Source organism: Bos taurus, chromosome 3, assembly GCF_002263795.3.
Source record: "Bos taurus isolate L1 Dominette 01449 registration number 42190680 breed Hereford chromosome 3, ARS-UCD2.0, whole genome shotgun sequence".
Classification (NCBI taxonomy): Eukaryota; Metazoa; Chordata; class Mammalia; order Artiodactyla; family Bovidae; genus Bos; species Bos taurus.
In genome coordinates, this window is record NC_037330.1 from 84,933,651 (window position 1) to 84,952,695 (window position 19,045).

General features: G+C 41.2%; 1 long non-coding RNA gene across 1 annotated transcript in view; it reads left to right on the plus strand.

Moving 5' to 3' along the window:
* LOC104971724 (uncharacterized) overlaps positions 1 to 19,045 on the plus strand; it is a 164,377-nt gene that overhangs the window by 120,165 nt on the left and 25,167 nt on the right. The gene's annotated exons all lie outside the window — the stretch shown is intronic.

A 19,045-nucleotide genomic window follows, 5' to 3' on the forward strand; every position in this document is an offset into this window, starting at 1 on the left:
GATCTTCTATCTGCCCTGCTCCAGCTGACCCTTCTCCCCGATGGTAATAAGGATGGTATCATCGAGTTTATGAAGCTTTCTGTCACTGTCAAGATATCAGACACAGTACTTAGACTTATTTAAATATTTCTTATTTAAGTAAGAAATTTATATATTTAAATATTCCTTATAACAACTTCAGGAATAGAATTATTTTTGCCTGCATTTCACAGATTAGCAATAAGTGTCTCAGGGAGAATATGTAAAATTTCCCAAGCTCACACAGTTAGTTAATTAATAGCCAATTCAGGATAATAATAAAAATCATAATACATATATTCTTTATACTGATGTATGCTAGGAATTCTGTTCACATGTCTCATCTTCACTTGTAAATTTTTTCCTCCTTGCCCTGCAAAGAGTATGAAGATCCCCTAGTTCACTAGGGGATCACTATACAAGTATCATCATCTTTATCCTCATTAATTTAAGTAGCAAACTACAGAAAAATATAAACTAAATAATTATTCTGTTCATAGAGACAGAATTTCATTATAAAGTAAGGAAACTGAAGCTTATAGAAATGAAGTGACTTTCTCATGGTCATTCACTAGTGAGAAGGCTGTGCCTTGATTCCAGGGATTTAAAGGTTGGGTGGCATATATTTTTAAACAAGAGCTGATGGATAATCCAGATGTTAGTGAGGGAGAATAGACAAAGATTGAAAAATGTTTTAGAAGTCTACAAAGTTAGTGAAGGTCATAGAAAAGTCATGGGAGCCTTAGTAAGGCATCATGAAAAGCTTTCAGTGATATTAAGGTATCTGTACAAGTGGACGTAGTAGCCCTTTTTATTTCAGAGGAGCTTCAATTAAATGGCCCCTCTTGATTAAGGAAATGTAAAACTTAAGGAGAGTATGCATCTATGGCCCTGGCAGAACGTAAGTGGCACTTGAATGCATGTGAGCACATGTGTGTGACTTGGCAAAAGCTATGCCTCTTGGATCCTTTGGAGGATCCAAGGTGGGGAGAGATCAGTTTGCCATCTGAGACAGAGGAGTAAAATACCCAAGCACTTGCTTCACATGATGAGAAGAAGGTGGGGAACCTGACTGAAATAAATAGTCTAGCATGGGCCTGACCAAGAGGTACTGATGAGAAAGGACATCAAAGACCCCAAAGACCCCAAAGAGTAATTGAATTGGAGCAAAATAAAGCTCAGTGACTCCCAGATTCATATACCCAGACTCTTTCTCCTTTGTAAAGCCCAGACTTGTATCCATCCTGACATTTCCATGTAACAGGTCAAAAATAATCTCTTGATTCTTCCCCAAACCCTCTACTGGTTTCCCATGTTGTGAAGAGTAGGAGTGGAAGTCTTTACATGGCCTCCAAGGCCCTGTGTGATCTGGGCCCTGCTTCCCTCTCCTTCCTTATTTCTTCTCTTCCTGATTTGGTCCCTGGAGCTGTGGCCATGCTGGCCTCTGTGATGTTTCTCAGCTATGGCAGGCAGGCTCTGATTTCAAGGCTTTTGGATTTGCTGTTTCCTCTGCCTCAACTTTTATATCTTCATATATTCTCCATGCTTGTCTTCTTGTTTCATTCTGATCCAAGGTACCACTTCACCTGTGAGGCCTTCTGTCAGCCACCCTTGAAATAGCCATGACTCTTCCTCACTACCTCCACCTTGAAATTTTCTCCCTCCACCTTGACTTGTTTCTCTTTCTTGTGCATATTGCCATCGGACTTGTTCTCTCTAGATATTTTGTTCATTTGCTTGTTATCTGTCTTCCTCAAGCACAGATATGAGCTACTGTGTCCCCTTTGTGTGGACCATACAGTGGATACTTAATGGGCACTTGTAAATATTTTACAATAAATGAATAAAATGGGGCACCTGGGCATGTGATCTTACTCAACCTAAGAGTCTAAGCAGTTGTGATGACTCCTGCCCTGGGAGGTGATGGGGGCTGGCGATGGACCAGTGTCTGCCAGGTCTTACAGGCCGAGCCTGCAGTAGTGACACTCTGTGGCAGGAGAGACTGTGTCAGCAGAGGGCTGACCGTAGCCCCATCAGTGTCCTGCCAGGCTGCATTTGTAAGGAGGATTGAGTAAGCTCCCCGAGTCTTGGATAATTCCAAGTGCTGTATTTTAAAATTTTTAATTCAATGTATGATTATGGTAAGGTAACATATTCACATGCTTTAATTTGCAAAAGTACCCACTCCAGTGTTCTTGCCTGGAGAATCTCAGGGACGGGGGAGCCTGGTGGGCTGCCGTCTCTGGGGTCGCACAGTCAGACACGACTGAAGCGACTTAGCAGCAGCAGCAGCAGCAGCAGCAGCAGCAGCAGCATAAGATATATGTGAGGGCTTTCCCTCTCACCTCTACCCTTAGTCACCTGGAACCACTCTTCAGGTGTAGCGAATGCGATCAGTTTCTTGTGTGGTCTTCTGGAAACATCCTAGGCAAGTTTAAACAAATCCATGTAGAGACCTTTTTATTTTTTCTCTTTTGCTTATTTTGTGCAAAGTATAAAATGTTACATGTACTGTTCTGCATCTTGTTTATATTTTTGTAAACTAAGGTAAAGCATGTACAGTAAAGTGCAGAAATGTGTACATTGTGGATTTTTCTTCCAACATTTACCCAGGGAATCACCATCTGTATCAAACTATGTATTTCTGGCACCCTAGCACTTCCCTGTGTCTCTTCCCAGTCTCTGCTGAGGTTATTATTCATTTTTATCACCATCTATTAGTTTCTTCTGGTCTTGAAGGTCATATGGATGGAATCATATCCTGTGTGCTATTTGGTTTCTGACTGTTGCACTCATAGTTTTGTATTTTTTTTAAATATGGAAACGTATCCTGATGATTGTATCTCATAAAGATAAAGGACATAGGTTTTTTTCTCATCCTCTTTTAGAATGCACCATGCTTTAGTTAACTACTCTGTTCTGATGTAGATGGAATTTGCAATAATATCAGCACAAGCAAATGTGCAGGTGTATCTGTCTGATGAACACAAGGAAGTGAAATGGTTAGGTCACAGGGTATGTATGGAAAGGTGCTCCCCATTTGTCCTCCTGTACATCTGTGTGTTTGTGTGTGCTCAGTCATGTCTGACTACTTGTGACCCCATGGATGGTAGTCCATGAGGCTCCTCTGTCCATGGAATTTTCCAGGCAAGAATGCTGGAGTGGGTTGCCATTTCCTCCTCTAGGGGATCTTCTCAACTCAGGGATCAAACCCCGTCTCTGATGTCTCCTGCATTGGCAGCTGAATTCTTTACCAATGCACCACCTGGGAAGCCCACCGTACATTTGTAGGAAAGTACAAAAATATCCCACTCACAATATCCAAGAGCATTAGCTTCCTTCACCATCTAAGCATATTTTCAAAATATGGATCATTGCCAATTTTTAAAAGAAAAGTGCCTTCTCAGTATATCTTCTCATGATGAGCGACATTGAATATTATTTATTATTTTAAAAACACACTTGTATTTTCCTGTAAACTATGTACATATAATTTGATAATTTTCAGTTAGATTAGTGATATTTTCCTTATTACTCTTCAGATACTTTTTTATGTATTAGGAAAAATATCTCTTTGATGTGATATGGATTGTGAACATATTTTCCCCAAATATTTCATCTGTCTTCTACTTTTTAATCATTCATAAATATTTTATTTTTATATGGTCAAGCTTATTGATTTGTTTAAAGTTTCAAGGTTTTGTGTTATTCTTTAAAAAAGCTTCCCTACTCTAAGATTGTTCAGATAAATCATACATTTTTCCTTAGCTTTTTTTTTCAGTTTCCTTTTACATTATTGAAAGCTTTCATACTTCTAGAATTAATATTTGTGTGAGATATGAAATAGGATCTAATACTTTTTTCAAATTGTACCTATCACATTAGTTCTGTGTATTCACTGATAAAGTTTTCCCAGAACTGAAATACCACTTAATCTAAATTCCTCTACGCATTTGGATTTATTTCACAATTTGACATTGTTCTATTTATGTGTGTGTCAGCCTAAATTATTGTAGGTTCAATATGGGGCTTATTATGGCAGCCCACTCCAGTATTCTTGCCTAGAAAATCCCATGGACGGAGGAGCCTGGTAGGCTGCAGTCCATGGGGTCGCGAAGAGTCAGACACGACTGAGTGACTTCACTTTCACTTTTATGCATTGGAGAAGGAAATGGCAACCCAGTCCTGTGTTCTTGCATGGAGAGTCCCAGGGACAGTGAGCCTGGTGGGTTGCCGTCTATGGGGTCACACAGAGTTGGACGTGACTGAAGTGACTTAGCAGCAGCAGCAGAAAGGGAATGTCAATGTGGAGGTACTGTTTTTTCTTCTAATAATGGCAACAGGCTCCAGAGCAATTATCTATGATAATAAAAGAGACATGAATATTTACATCTCAAATTTGGGGAGAAAAACATAGTAGCTAGAAAAGAATAAAATATAGCCATGAGAGGGCTCTAGTCCATGGGGTTGTAAAGAGTCAGACATGACTGAGAGACTCACTTACTAACATGAGCGGGATCTTAGACCAAGATTGCAAAGTGCGTTTCTGTGACTCTCAGCTGCAGTGGACACACACACTCAGCAGACTGCTTAACTGGAGCAGGCAGCACCATTTGCCCAGAAGAGTGCAGGTGACGTGACAGTGACAGTTTAGGGTTTGACTGTGGAGGCTCTCCTTTCACTCCCAGTCATCTAAAAGTGATAATATAAACAGCAATGTCACAGCTCTACTTTCTTAATGATTCATAACTCTATTTCATCTTGATTTATGACTAAGTATTTTTTATTAAAAAACATCTGTTAGAAGAAAAAAAGGGAAAGTGTTAGTCGCTCAGTTGTGTCTGACTCTTTGTGACTCCATGAACTGTTCCCCACCAAGCTCCTCCATCCATGGAACTTTCCAGGCAAGAATACTGGAGTGAGTTGCCATTCCCTTCTCCAGGGCATCTTCCCAATCCAGAGATTGAACTTGGGTCTCCTGCTTTGCAGGCAGATTCTTTACTAGCTGAGCCACCACATTTATTGACTGTACATCCATTCAGTTCAGTTCATTCGCTCAGTCTTGTCTAACTCTTTGTGATCCCACGGACTACAACATGCCAGGCCTCCCTGTCCATCACCAACTCTCAGAGATTACCCAAACTCATATCCTTCGAGTGGGTGGAACTCCGACCATCTCATCCTCTTTTGACCCTTCTCCTCCTGTCTTCAATCATTCCCAGCATCAGGGTCTTTTCAAATGAGTCAGCTCTTTGCATGAGGTGGCCAGCTTCAGCATCAGTTCTTCCAATGAACACTCAGGACTGATCTCCTTTAAAATGGAGTGGTTGGACCTCTTTGCAGTCCAAGGGACTCTCAAGAGTCTTCTCCAACACTACAGTTCAAAAGCATCAATTCTTCGGTGCTCAGCTTTCAACTCTCACATGCATACATGACTACTAGAAAAACCATAGCATTAACTAGACAGAACTTTGTTGGCAAAGTAATGTCTCTGCTTTTCAATATGCTGTCCATGTTGGTCATAACTTTCCTGCCAAGGAGTAAGCGTCTTTTAATTCCACGGCTGCGGTCACCATCTGCAGTGATTTTAGAGTCCCCCAAAATAAAGACAGCCACTGTTTCCACTGTTTCCCCATCTATTTCCCATGAACTGATGGGACCAGATGTCATGATCTTAGTTTTCTGAATGTTGAGTTTTAGGCCAACTTTTTCACTCTCCTCTTTCACTTTCATCAAGAGGTTCTTTAGTTCTTCTTCACTTTCTGCCATAAAAGTGGTGTCATTTGCATATCTGAGGTGATTGATATTTCTCCTGGCAATCTTGATTCCAGCTTGTGCTTCTTCCAGTCCAGCGTTTCTCATGATGTACTCTGCATTTAAGTTAAATAAGCAGGGTGTCAATATACATCCTTGATGTACTCCTTTTCCTATTTGGAACCAGTCTGTTGTTCCATGTCCAGTTCTACCTGTTGCTTCCTGACCTGCATACAGATTTCTCAAGAGGCAGATCAGGTGGTCTGGTATTCTGATCTTTTTCAGAATTTTCCACAGTTAATTGTGATCCACACAGTCAAAGGCTTTGGCATAGTCAATAAAGCAGAAATAGATGTTTTTCTGGAACTCTCTTGCTTTTTCAATGATCCAGTAGATGTTGGCAATTTGATCTCTGGTTCCTCTGCCTTTTCTAAAACCAGCTTGAACATCTGGAAGTTCACGGTTCATGTATTGCTGAAGTCTGGCTTGGAGAATTTTGAGCATTACTTTACTAGAATTCTGTCAGGTCCATACCATTCTGTCCTTTATCGAGTCCATCTTTGCATGAAATGTTCCCTTGGTATTTCTAATTTTCTTGAAGAGATCTCTAGTCTTCCAAATTCTGTTGTTTTCCTCTATTTCTTTGCATTGATCACTGAAGAAGGCTTTCTTATTTCTTCTTGCTATTCTTTGGAACTCTGCATTCAAATGCTTATATCTTTCCTTTTCTCCTTTGCTTTTCGCTTTTCTTCTTTTCACAGATATTTGTAAGGCCTCCCCAGACAGCCATTTTGCTGTTTTGCATTTCTTTTCCATTGGGATGGTCTTGATCCCTGTCTCCTGTACAATGTCACAAACCTTAGTCCATAGTTCATCAGGCACTCTATCTATTAGATCTAGTCCCTTAAATCTATTTCTCACTTCCACTGTATAATCATAAGGGATTTGATTTAGGTCATACCTGAATGGTCTAGTGGTTTTCCCTACTTTCTTCAATTTCAGTCTGAATTTGGCAATAAGAAGTTCATGATCTGAGCCACAGTCAGCTCCTGGTCTCTTTTTTTTTTTTTTTTGACTGTATACAGCTTCTCCTTCTTTGGCTGCAAAGAATATAATCAATTTGATTTCGACCATCTGGTGACGTCCATGTGTAGAGTCTTCTCTTGTGTTGTTGGAAAAGGGTGTTTGCTATGACCAGTGCATTTTCTTGGTAAAATTCTATTAGTCTTTGCCCTGCTTCATTCCCTATTCCAAGGCCAAATTTGCCTGTTACTCCAGGTGTTTCTTGACTTCATACTTTTGCATTCCAGTCCCCTATAATGAAAAGGACATCTTTTTTGGGATGTTAGTTCTTAAAGGTCTTTTAGGTCTTCATAGAACCATTCAACTTCAGCTTCTTCAGTGTTACTGGTTGGGGCATAGACTTGGATTACTCTAATATTGAATGGTTTGCCTTGGAAATGAACAAAGGACAGAAATTGTATGGACCTAACAGAGGCAGAAGATATTAAGAAGAGATGGCAAGAATACACAGGGGAACAGTACAAAAAAGAGCTTCATGACCCAGATAATTATGATGGTGTGATCACTCACCTAGAGCCAGATATCCTGGAATGGAAGTCAAGTGGGCCTTAGGAAGCATCACTACGAACAAAGCTAGTGGAGGTGATAGAATTCCAGTTGAGCTCTTTCAAATCCTGAAAGATGATGCTGTGAAAGTGCTACACTCAATATGTCAGCAAATTTGGAAAACTCAGCAGTGGCCGCAGGACTGGAAAAGGTCAGTTTACATTCCAATCCCAAAGAAAGACAATGCCAAAGAATGATCAAACTACCGCACAATCATACTCATCTCACACGCTAGTAAAGTAATGCTCAAAATTCTCCAAGCCAGGCTTCAGCAATACGTGAACCGTGAACTTCCTGATGTTCAAGCTGGTTTTAGAAAAGGCAGAGGAACCAGAGACCAAATTGCCAGCATCTGCTGGATCATTGAAAAAGCAAGAGAGTTCCAGAAAAACATCTATTTCTGCTCTATTGACTATGCCAAAGCCTTTGACTGTATGGATCACAAGAAACTGTGGGAAATTCTGAAAGAGATGGGAATACCAGACCACCTGATCTGCCTCTTTAGAAACCTGTATGCAGGTCAGGAAGCAACAGGTAGAACTGGACATGGAACAACAGACTGGTTCCAAATAGGAAAAGAAGTACGTCAAGGCTGTATATTGTCACCCTGCTTATTTAACTTATATACAGAGTACATCATGAGAAACGCTGGGCCGGAAGAAGCACAAGCTGGAATCAAGATTGCCAGGAGAAATATCAATCACGTCAGATATGCAGATGACACCACCCTTATGGCAGAAAGTGAAGAGGAACAAAAAGCCTCTTGATGAAAGTGAAAGAGGAGAGTGAAAAAGTTGGCTTAAAACTCAGCATTCAGAAAACGAAGATCATGTCTTCTGGTCCCATCACTTCATGGGAAATAGATGGAGAAAGAGTGGAAATAGTGTCAGACTTTATTTTTTTGGGCTCCAAAATCACTGCAGATTGTGACTGTAGTCATGAAATTAAAAGACGCTTACTCCTTGGAAGGAAAGTTATGACCAACCTAGATAGCATATTCAAAAGCAGAGACATTACTTTGCCAACAAAGGTCTGTGTAGTCAAGGCTATGGTTTTTCCTGTGGTCATGTATGGATGTGAGAGTTGGACTGTGAAGAAAGCTGAGCACCGAAGAATTGATGCTTTTGAACTGTAGCATTGGAGAAGACTCTTGAGAGTCTCTTGGACTGCAAGGAGATCCAACCAGTCCATTCTGAAGGAGATCAGCCCTGGGTGTTCTTTGGAAGGAATTATGCTAAAGCTGAAAGTCCAGTACTTTGGCCACCTCATACAAAGAGATGACTCGTTGGAAAAGACTCTGATGCTGGGAGGGACTGGGGGCAGGAGGAGAAGGGGACGACAGAGGTTGAAATGGCTGGATGGCATCACGGACTCGATGGACGTGAGTCTCAGTGAACTCCGGGAGTTGGTGATGGACAGGGAGGCCTGGTGTGCTGCCATTCATGGGGTTGCAAAGCGTCGGACACGACTGAGTGACTGAACTGAACTGAGCTTATTAAAATTGTGAGTGCAATTGTGCAGCAGTTTGAGCATTCTTTGCATTGCCTTTCTTTGGGATTGGAAAACTGACCTTTTCCAGCCCTGTGACCACTGCTGCGTTTTCCAAATCTGCTGACATATTGAGTGCAGCACTTTCACAGCAACATCTTTCAGGATTTGAAAGAGCTCAACTGGAATTCCATCACCTCCATTAGCTTTGTTCATAGTGATGCTTCCTAAGGCCCACTTGATGTCACATTCCAGGATGTCTGGCTCTAGGTTTGTGGTCACACCATCATGATTATCTGTGTCATGAAGATCTTTTTTGTATAGTTCTTCCGTGTATTCTTGCCACCTCTTCTTAATATCATCTTCTTCTGTTAGGTCCATACCATTCCTGTCCTTTATTGAGCCTATCTTTGCATGAAATGTTCCCTTGGTATTTCTAATTTTCTTGAGGAGATCTCTAGTCTTTCCCATTCTATTATTTCCTCCTATTTCTTTACATTGATTGCTGAGGAAGGCTTTCCTATTTCTCCTTGCTATTCTTTGGAACTCTGAATTCAAATGGGTGTATCTTTACTTTTCTTCTTTGCTTTTCGCTTTTCTTCTTTTCGCAGATATTTGTAAGGGTTCCTCAGACAGACATTTTGCTTTTTTGTATTTCTTTTTCTTGGGGATGGTCTTGATTCCTGTCTCCTGTACAGTGTCACAAACCTCCGTCCATAGTCTATCAGGCACTCTATCTATCAGATCTAGGCCCTTAAATCTATTTCTCACTTCCACTGAATAATCATAAGGGATTTGATTTAGGTCATACCTGAAAGGTCTAGTGGTTTCCCCTACTTTCTTCAATTTCAGTCTGAATTTGGCAATAAGAAGTTCATGATTTGAGCCACAGTCAGCTCCTGGTCTTTTTTTTGCTGACTGTATAGAACTTCTCTATCTTTGGCTGCAAAGAATATAGTCAATCTGATTTCAGTTTTGGCCATCTGGTGATGTCCATGTGTAGAGTCTTTTCTTGTGTTGTTGGAAGAGGGTGTTTGCTATGACCAGTGCATTCTCTTGACAGAACTCTGTTGGCCTTTGCCCTGCTTCATTCTGTATTCCTAGGCCAAATTTGCCTGTTACTCCAGGTGTTTCTTGACTTCCCACTTTTACATTCCAGTCCCCTATAATGAAAAGGACATCTTTTGGGTCTTCATAGAACCGTTCCACTTCAGCTTTCAGCATTACTGGTTGGAGCATAGACTTGGATTACCATGATATTAAATGGTTTGCCTTGGAAACGCACAGAGATCATTCTGTCATCTTTGAGATTGCATCCAAGTACTGCATTTCAGACTCTTTTGTTGACCATGATGGCTACTCCATTTCTTCTAATGGATTCCTGTCCACAGTAGTAGATATAATGGTCATCTGAGGTAAATTCACCCATTCCAGTCCATTTTAGTTCGCTGATTCCTAGAATGTCAATGTTTACTCTTGCCATCTATTTGACCACTTCCAATTTACCTTGATTCATGGACCTAACATTCCAGGTTCCTATGCAATATTGCTCTTTGCAGCATCAGATCTTGCTTCTATCACCAGTCACATCCACAACTGGGTGTTGTTTTTGCTTTTGCTCTGTCCCTTCATTCTTTCTGGAGTTATTTCTCCACTGATCTCCAGTAGCATATTCAGTTCAGTTCAGTTCAGTCGCTCAGTTGTGTCTGACTCTTTGCAACTCCATGAATCGCAGCATGCCAGACCTCCCTGTCCATCACCAACTCCCGGAGTTCACTCAGACTCACGTCCATCAGGTCAGTGGTGCCATCCAGCCATCTCATCCTCTGTCGTCCCCTTCTCCTCCAGTCCCCAATCCCTCCCAGCATCAGAGTCTTTTCCAATGAGTCATCTCTTCGTATGAGGTGGCCAAAGTACTGGACTTTCAGCTTTAGCATCATTCCTTCCAAAGAACACCCAGGGCTGATTTCATTTAGAACGGACTGGTTGGATCTCCTTGCAGTCCAAGGGACTCTCAAGAGTCTTCTCCAACACCACAGTTCAAAATGGGCAAAATTTGAAACACTGACAACACAAAATGCTGATGAGGATGTGGAGCAATGGGAACTCTCATTCATTGCTGGTGAGAATGCAAATGGTACAGTCATCTTGGAGGACAGTTTTGCAGTTCCTTACAAAATTAAACATGCTCTTACCACATGATCCGGCAATCATACTCTTTGGAGTTTAATTTAAAAAGTTGAAAATTCATGTCTACAGGAAAGCCTGCCCACAGATATTTATAGCAGCTTGATTCATAATTGCCAAAACTTGGAAGCAACTAAGATGTCCTTCAGTAGTTGAATGGATAAGTAAACTGTGGTATTCCCAGATAATGGAATATTATTCAACACTAAATAATTGAGGTATCATGCTGTAAACATGCATGGAGGAAACTTACATGTATACTGTCAACTAAAAAAAGGCAAAAAAGGCTATATACTGGGTGATTCCAACTATGTGATATTCTGGAAAAGGCAAAACTATGGATACAGTGTAGAAATCAATGGTTGCAAGGGTTAAGGGCTAGGGAGGCATTAATAGGATGAAAAATAAGACTTTTAGGGCAGTGGAACTATTTTGTATGATGCTATCATGGTGGATACATGTCATTATATGTTTGCCAAAACCTGTAGACTGTACCACACCATGAGTGGATCCTAATGTAAACTGCAGACTTTAGGTCGTAACAATGTTTGTTCACTGGTTGTAACAAATGTACCATTCCCGTGCAGGTTGTTGATGGTGAGAGAGCCTGTGGGGGTGTGGGGCAGGAGATATATGTGAAATCTCTTTACCTGCCTCTCAATATTGCTGTGTACCTCTAACTATGCCAAAAATAAAGTCTATTAAAGAATTAAAAAAATTATTGAACATCCATTGTAGTTTAGATACTTTAAATGTAGTACTTGGGATTCAATGACAGTCCCTTCCCTCACGGACCTTGGAAGTGCCAACCTAAAGGTTATGTGAGGCATGATCAAAGAGTCCTAAAAATTTTCAGGGTCGGGGAGCAGTAAGAGTTGAAAGGGCTTTACTGGTAGTCAGGAGTGGATTTTCATTTTGACTGTGCAATTTATAGGCACAATTTGGGCAAATTTTCAAGCCTCAATCGCTCAGTTGCAAGAAGGAGATAAAAATATTTCTCTTGTATAATTTCCTGAGGATTAACTGATAACTGTAAGGGGAAGGTTGCACCTGACACATAGTAGGTGCTTACCAGATACGTTGCCCTTTCTTTTCTTCTGTGTGCCATTCCACTTGGGCAAACAGAAGGGAAATGTGGATCAGTGAGCGCTGGATGATCCTTTACTAGTGTGTACTGTACATACCTTAGAGTTTGCCTGGCTCTGGCAGTTCCCCCTATAATCTTCCCAAATTGCACATGTTCTTTGCAGACTATTAGACATAGACTAAACATTCATTCTCCGCTTCCATCTACCTTTTTCTTGGGCTTTTCATATTTACTCTCTCCTCTTGCCCTCGGCTGAAAAATTGACTCTGTAAGAAATTTCCCACATAAAATGCTCTTCTTTTTAACAAAGAAAATAGATGCTTTTGACAACTGCACATCATTATTATAGTTATACTACGTATAATATTCCTAACATCTGCTCCTTTGTCAGCTTCCCAAGGCATAACTGACTAATAACATGATGAACTGATACAAAATCCACTGTGTCGGTTTCATGCACAGCTCTGCTTTGGGGTGAAGGCACTGGAGGTCAGAGCTGAGTATTCATTTTAGTATAAGCCTCAATGGAGATCGAATTATGTAAGCCAGACAGGAAATGTGTGCCATTCTTGAAACCCAGGCTGGACTAGATTCCCTTCTTCTTTGTTCCCACAGCTCTTTGGGTGTTTGCCCCCGGACAGGATTAAATCCTCTGGGCTCTGGAATCTGATGGCCAGGTTTAGAGCCAAGTACTGTCAGGAAAGCATGCTGGCTCCGTGCTAAGTTGCTTATCTGTTTTGTGCCCTAGTTTTCTCATCTGTGACATGGGCTTTAATAATAGTACTCATGTCCCATGGTTGAGGTGAGGATTGAGTGAATAAATGCATAAGAACCACTTGTGCTTGGTACTGCTGTAAGTGCCTCCTATGCATGAATTCATTCAATCCTCACAATAACCATATAGGCGATTGCTATTATTAAAAGTGCTCAAAAATACTTATTATGTTTTCCTATGTCCAAGAAGTTATCATACCAAATTGTAGATATATGTTTACCTGTCTGTTTACCCCACTAACTGGTGAGGTTTTGATGACAGGAAATGTGTCTTGTTTGTTGCAGTTTCATCAGAATCTAGCACTGGGCTTACACATAGTACGATGTTTAATATTTGTTTAAAAATAACAACATGGATGTCTCGATAGAAACATTTTTCTATTTACACCATACTACTTCAGGCCCCACACAATTTCTCAATCAATGGGTTAGAGTGGTGTATTGGGTTAGCCAAAAACTTCATTTGGGCTTTTCCATAAGATGTTATGGAAAATGCAAAAGAACTTTTTTTGAGCAGTGACGATATTGTCATGCTGAAACTTCCCTTATTCAAAAGTGCCAGGTACTGAACGCAAAGTTTAAACAGTGTGTATGAAGAACTGCCTACCTAGAACAGCATTCCTAAGTCATGGTGGCACACCTAGGCGGGCCGCTAAATTGGAATTTCAGGGTCAGGAATGGTTACTAGAGAAAGTGGCATCCAAGCTGGGATACAAAGGGCAAGTGAGAATTATTCAGGGGCCACTTGGGCATGGAGGGTCCTGGCCAGCATGTATACCACCCAGAGGAGAGAGAAGCTTGAGAACTGAGGGATTTGCAACTCATTTGTTACGATCGCAGTTGAGTGAGAGAAAAGAGTGTCTCTAGATGAGTATTCAGGGTTTAGGTCTAGAGGGTCTTGCTAGAAATTACAAGAGTGGGCTTTCTAATATGGGCAGTGGAAAAATCACTAAGGGAGTTTTAATAAGGGTGAGGGCATGAGAAAGTATTGTTTATAGAATAAGCTTTCTGACTACAGTGTGAAGAATGGGTAGAGAAAGAAAGACAAAAGGCAATGAGGCCACATAGGAAATTATTGCAATAAAGTTGCGAGAGATGATAACGACTCATGAATATGGTACTCTTAGGGATGGAGAAGAGAAGATAAATTCTAGAGACATTTTAGAGGCTTAATATATGGAGCTCTATAACTCCAGTACTTTGGCCACCTCATGCGAAGAGTTGACTCATTGGAAAAGACTGATGCTGGGAGGGATTGGGGGCAAGAGGAGAAGGGGACGACAGAGGATGAGACAGCTGGATGGCGTCACCGACTCGATGCACATGAGTTTGAGTGAACTCCCGGAGGTGGTGATGGACAGGGAGGCCTGGTGTGCTGCGATTCATAGGGTTACAAAGAGTCGGACACGACTGAGCGACCGATCTGATCTGATGATTTATTGGATATAAGGAGTAAGAAAGAGGTGAAGCATACAGGTTTAAGCAATTGGATAATGTGGGTGTTATTAATTAAGTTAAGAGGAGAGGAGTGTGTTTTTGGGGAAAGAAAATAAATTCAGTTTAGGACATGGTCCATCCAATCAAGATGAAAATCCGGAGCTAGTAACACCAAAGCCAAGGGAGGAAGGCTTTCCTAGGAGGAATGAGTGATCAAAATACAGATATGGCCGATAAGTCAAACAAATTAGAAAAGCATACCAGGGAGATCCATGTTTCAGTTAGGATAAAAAATTGTAGCAGTATTAAACAGGTTAAAGATGCAAAAGGGTAAGGTTTCCATGGAGAAGGGTTTCTAGTGAAGAGGTTTGGGAGAGAGGGGGGACAGTAAAAAAAAAAAAAAAGGTCTGTAGAAAGTTAAACAGCAATATCTTTAATATTTGTAGAATGCTTAATATGTACCTTGGAAAGTGCCTTACCAGTTTGCGAATTTAATACTCTCACTATCCCCTGAAATTGGCACTCTCATAAGGCCTCTTGTACAGATGAGAAAATTGAGGTTCTGATGGGTTAAACAAATCTCCATAAGATCATATAGCAAATGACAGAGCCAAGATTTGAATACAGACCTTGATTCAGAATCCAGTTCATAATTACCAGCTGTGCTGCTATCTAGATGTCACATACAAAACACCATGAAGAGTAGGGTACAGGAGATAGCAGATGGCCACAAAGACTTGAATCTTTGAGAGTTTGACCTTGCGGATTGCATTATTTGGGAACTGTTGCTGGTTGCCTTCTGAGTAGGTTTAACCAATGGGAGACTGGTGACCAAAAGGAGAGAAGTCTCTCCTGTATTGGTGCCCCAAATCTGGCAATAGCTGCAACCCTCCAGCCAGGCCTTCCTCCTTTAGGGCTTCAGTCCTCATCTCTTAGCTCTGGCAGAAACTGTTGCTCTTTCTTTCATCTGTAAGTGGGGAGTGACTGCTTCCAGCTCTTGCTGGCCTCTTGGTACTTCATCATCCTTTGTTTACTCCCTTAGCTCTCCCTACACCTTTCTAAATACGGGTTCACTAGAATCACCCCATTTGAATTTTTTGGAAATGAATTATGTTTTCCAGAATGATAGAGACAGTAGCTAAGGGGTTATGGGGACATGAAGACTGAAAGGTTTAACTGGCTGCAAAGCCTATATGCTCCATCACCATAAATAACAATGATGAGAGTTCTAACACACAGTTGTTGGCACTTTACAATTTGCAAAGTGCTTGCACGTAAATTATATCATTTGAGTCCAGAAAAAATCCCAAATAGTAAGTTCTATTATTTACCTTTCAGGCAGGCAAACTGAGGCTCAGAAAAGTTAATTTGCCCAAGGTCTCCCAGGTGACAGAGCTGCGCTTCCAGAGTGAGGCCTCCTGAGATCAAGACCAGCATTCTTTCTATCGTTCCTTGTCTGCTTTTCATTAGTTAGTGAGAGGACAGGATGCCTTTCCCGTATAAAGCCTCCTGCAGTGGGCAGGCAAAGAACGTCTAAATCATGTCAGGAATCCCCAAGGACTCCATGTGTTTCACACATAGCTAGTTTCACAAGAAACAGAACTTTCCTCCACCTCCTGGGACCTGTCTCACTGTGTGCAGGTTGATGAAGACTCATAAAGCGTGCCAACTTTACGAACAGCATTGGGATAGCGTGGAAACTGATAAAGGCCTCAAGGGACTGAAAATAACTGGACAAAGTACTAAAAATCACCCCACAATACCAACACATCATGCTGATGATTTCATTGAGCTTATTCCTTGGGTCTAAGGCCCTTTCCCGATATATCTGACATCTCCCATATGAATGCTACGTATTTCTCAGGTTCTGTACTGTAGATTCAGATTCCATAAGCATCTTCTGAGGGCCTACTCTGTGCCAGATGTTTCCATATGCATGATTTCCTTTTAATTCCCTGTAGCCCAGACAGGTGAGGCCACCTTTGCTGAAGTCCACAGGGCTGTTGAGTGAGAAGGTGGAGTAAAACCCTAGCCTCCTGGTTCTTTTCATAGTCTATTTCCCTCAATTCTGCTGCCACAGGTTGGAAAGTCAGTCTTCTAGTTTCTTCCCCTTTATTTTCCTTTCCTTAAGTCCTGTTAAAACTTAAAGTGGAATCAAGTCCATGGTGTTGAATCTGTTAACTCAGTCTGGGGGTGTATGGAAAGGACTCTGCTGAATAAATAGGGAACAGAGCTGGTGACCTGGGGATTCGTGTTTTTCCAAAACCAAGGCTTGTCTCATCCTTCCCTAGATGCCGATAGAGAAAGGAAGAGATCTAAACGTATTTTTTTGGATTAGGAGGAAATTGGCCTGGAAAACCTCTCCACTAAAAGTAGCTTTTGAGAGATTGTGTTCTGATCCAGCGCTCCAACCCAGGAATGACTGTGACTGACAATTGATATATACTAGCTATTGTTCTTTTTAGTATTGTTTGTTGCTTAAAAATTATCAACATAGAGTACCAGCCTCAGGGTTTATATTCTTAAAAACTAATGATTCCAGACAGTCACTCTCAATGGAAGCCTTCAATTTTTAAATGTGACAATAACAGCCTGAATTAGGTAGTGGGAATGGGATAATGCAGAGAAGATGACTTGAATAAACTCCTAGACCTTTAGTATGAGGGCTTCCCTGGTGGCTCAGACAGTAAAGCATCTGCCTTTAGTACGGGAGATCTGGGTTTGATCCCTAGGTCGGGAAGATCCCCTGGAGAAGGAAATGGCAACCCACTCCAGTACTCTTGCCTGGAAAATTCCATGGACGGAGGTGCCTGGTAAGCTGCAGTCCATGGGGTAGCAAAGAGTCAGACATGACTGAGCGACTTCAGTTTCTTTCTTAGTATGAAGTTTAAGACTTCTCACTTTGACCCAAACTTCCTCTCTTGCCATATAACTTGCTTATGATTCTCCCTCATGCAACCTGGGTTAAAGTCACACCAAATTGCTCAGACTCGTTGAATATATCTTACTTTCATGCCTCTGTGAGATTTTCTTGCAAAGAACTTCCATCCTTTTCCATTTGAGGAATGTCTGTGTTTATTTTAGGACCTAATTCAAAAATCATCTTTCTGGAACCTTCTATGACCTTCTCATCTAGTCTCTGTGGTAGAACTGATCACTTCTCTTCCTGTACTCTGTAAATAATGATGTTTTACCTTTGGTGCAGAGCCTATCCCTTTATAGAAAGAAAGCTGTCTATATTCCCAATGCTCTGATAAGCTCTCTTCAGGGAACATGGCTGTACCAGAGTGGGCACTCAGGGGAAGTTGAGGCCCGAGTAAGGGGCTGAATTCTCATTCAGCATTGAGGAGTCTTGGATTTGATCATTCTCTTATCCTTACAAAGCTTTCCAGATTGTGGTTACACAACAGCAATTTATATCTCTGCTTTCAGATAGGACCAAGCTTTGGCTGGGTGCCTAACAATATAGTGGACGCAAATTAACAGCAGAGCAATTTACAGTCTGTCATGTCTTATTGCCTAATGAATTTGTCAAAAATCATATTACTCTGAAAATTATGGCAAGCAGGGTCCATGGGACCTAGGTCTTTAAGAGCAAGGTTGATCCAGCCTCACTCAAGCAAAACTGGCTTCCTATCTTCCTCTTGTGAATGTGGACACCAGAATCTCTGAGCACTTGTGTTTATTATAAAATCTCTGTTGACATTCACTTTGCATTAGGGCTACCACAGATGACCTTGGCCAGTTCGCAAATCCCCAACCCCAGTCCACCTGCTGTCAGAGCCAAATAGGATTTAGGAGTCTCCCTTAAACTCCTGATTCTGTGCTAATATGATGTCATCCAGTCCTGGCTTATGCTCACCCCAGACTTTATTACTCATTTTTCAAACAAAGCTAAAGCCCTGTCCTCTGTTTTGAGGGCATCAAGCAGGACCCCTTTTTGCTCTGCACCAACTTCTCCCTCATCTTTCTTCTTCCTGTTTCCTTCCTTTTCCCCTATTCATTTGTTCCCTAAACCTCTCCTAACCTTTGTACCCCTCTTTTTCTCAATATTTCTGAGAACTCTTTGCTGTTTTACAGGATAAAGAATCAGATAGATTCAGATTTCCCTGGATGTTACTTTCCTTATTTGTAAAATGAGATTAATAACAGCTAACCTACTGGGCTCATGTGAGTATTAGGGTGTCTGGTATCCATCCATCTATCCATCCACCCATCCATCCATCTATCCATTCATCCATTTAAAACACACTCATTCACTTTTTAAATATTGTTTTAGTATCTAAAATGGGTCTGGTCTGATGCTTGTCATTTAGAATATGTATCTGATCTCTAGACTTCATTGTCAAGGACCTTGGAGCCTATTGGAAGGATGCTCAAATAGCTAAGAACTAAGGTGGGAAGCTCAGTGATTAAGACATGCTCAGCCAAGACAACAGTTTCATAGCGATCTTCAGAGGGCTCCTGGGAGGTGTGTGCAGAGCTGGCAGAGCTCTGTTCTTGGGGGAACGCTGCCCTTAGGTTTGAGGCCATAACAATACTAAAAAATGATGGCACTGCTGGTGCCAAAGGCAGCACTGGCAACAGTGTCTCTGATCATTATTATCAACTTTCTCTGTCAGTTTCCTCTATTCTTTTCTTTCCTGCTTCTCTTTCAGTTTTTTTCTGCAT